The following is a 1,928-nucleotide window of genomic DNA, read 5'->3' as shown; positions in this document are numbered from 1 at the left end:
CAAGAATAATTACATCCTAAAAGAACCACTTAAAATGTTTCACTGGCTTTTACTGAAATCACTGTTTTAATATGTTTTGTTATTAATAATCAATCAAGTTTTTTTAAAATTATACTTCGTGTCTCGATCTAATTTGTAGTGTGATATAACAAAAAATTTAGAATGTTGCATCCAGTTAATCTTGTTTGGTGTTATTGATATTACCGAAAGGTCCCAGAGATTGTTGTATAGGGTTGTTCTTAACTTCAAATTGTAAGGATTATTACATGTCTGTTCTCTAACCGACGTTAGTGGCTGTGACGTCAGTTAAGGAGGCGTTATTGTGCTTAAATTTCGAACGTCCTGAAGAGTGTTATGTGACGCCTTCGCGTTACATGTGACATTCCGCAGTGACGTGTACACAGTTTAGGAACTGACGCTGTCATACTCATGTTTTTATATGAGTAAAGTGTTAAAGCTGTGAGAAATCGTGGTGTACTCGTATCTAATGTTGCGGGATAAAATTATTCCGGTACCGGGAATCGAACCCGAGCCTCCTGGGTGAGAGCCAGGTATCCTAACCACTAGACCATACCGGAGATGTTAGCTCAGAATAAGTGAAGGATAGAAATAGTTAGGTGAATTGTCTGCGTTCGTAGTGAAGGTAATGTAAAACCCACGCCCGGCAGCATTGAGTACGATCGTAATGTATTTTCGGAAGCCACGTGACTTGGCACAGTTTGGTCAGGCTCAGCAGTGATGAGTATAGCAGCAACAAAGGCGACTCTCACGATCCCGGAATGGTGCTTCCTAAACCTACTCAGGCTGCATCTCGATTTCTTGTTACAGAAGGCAACGACTGTATATCTCTTTCTCTCTCTCTCTCTCTCTCTCTCTCTCTCTCTCTCTCTCTCTCTCTCTCTCCACCACCAGCTCTTGTACTCTATTCATCATAAGAATAGACCTGATGTAAACATTACGCCATGTATTCTTCCGCGTTAGCTTGAATCCCACTGGATTTCGTTTCATGTGGGGCGGAAACCAAGCATATAAACGAGCGGTAACGCGGGACAACAGGTTTACTGGCGCGTTAAATACCAGCAGCTCTCTCTCCAGCCAGCTGTTCCAACCAGCCTGCAACCAGGTGAGCAGCTGCAGTTCAGATGTAAAGGGAGGCGAGCGTAGAAACAGTATAGCTTCGAATGTCATTTAACTTACGAGAGCGAAATACACTACTGGCCATTAAAATTGCTGTACCACGAAGATGACGTGCTACAGACGCGAAATTTAACCGACAGGAAGAAGATGCTGTGATAAGCAAATGATTAGCTTTTGAGAGCATTCACACAAGGTTGGCGCCAGTGGCGACACCTACAACGTGCTGACATGAGGAAAGTTTCAAACCGATTTCTCGTACACAAACAGCAGTTGACCGGCGTTGCCTGGTGAAACGTTGTTGTAATGCCTCGTGTAAGGAGGAGAAATGCGTACCATCACGTTTCCGACTTTGATAAAGATCGGATTGTAGCCTATCGCGATTGCGGTTTATCGTATCGCGACATTGTTGCTCGCGTTGGTCGAGATCCAATGACTGTTAGCAGGATATGGAATCGGTGGGTTCAGGAGGGTAATACGAAACTCCGTGTTGTATGCCAACGGCCTCGTATCACTAGTCGAGATGACAGTTATCTTATCCGGTTGGCTGTAAGGGATCGTGGAGCCACAGATCGATCCCTGAGTCAAGAGATGGGGACGTTCGCAAGACAACAACCATCTGCACGAACAGTTCGACGACGTTTGCAGCAGCTTGGACTATCAGCTCGGAGACAGTGGCTGCGGTTACACAGGAGCGCCTGCGATGGTGTACTCAACGACGAAACTGGGTGCACGAATGGCAAAACGTAATTTTTTCGGATGACTCCAGGTTCTGTTTACAGAATCACGATGGT

The 1,928-nt window shown here is 44.8% G+C and overlaps 1 non-coding gene across 1 annotated transcript; it reads right to left on the bottom strand.

Moving 5' to 3' along the window:
* Positions 1–506: 506 nt before the first annotated feature.
* On the bottom strand, positions 507–578 carry Trnae-cuc. The gene has a single exon. It is a non-coding gene; the product is annotated as a tRNA-Glu (tRNA).
* Between the last annotated feature and the right edge of the window lie 1,350 nt (positions 579–1,928).

The sequence above is a fragment of the Schistocerca americana genome, chromosome 9 (assembly GCF_021461395.2).
Source record: "Schistocerca americana isolate TAMUIC-IGC-003095 chromosome 9, iqSchAmer2.1, whole genome shotgun sequence".
Classification (NCBI taxonomy): Eukaryota; Metazoa; Arthropoda; class Insecta; order Orthoptera; family Acrididae; genus Schistocerca; species Schistocerca americana.
The sequence above is the reverse complement of the archived record's forward strand: the minus strand, read 5'-3'. Positions and strand labels throughout refer to the sequence as shown.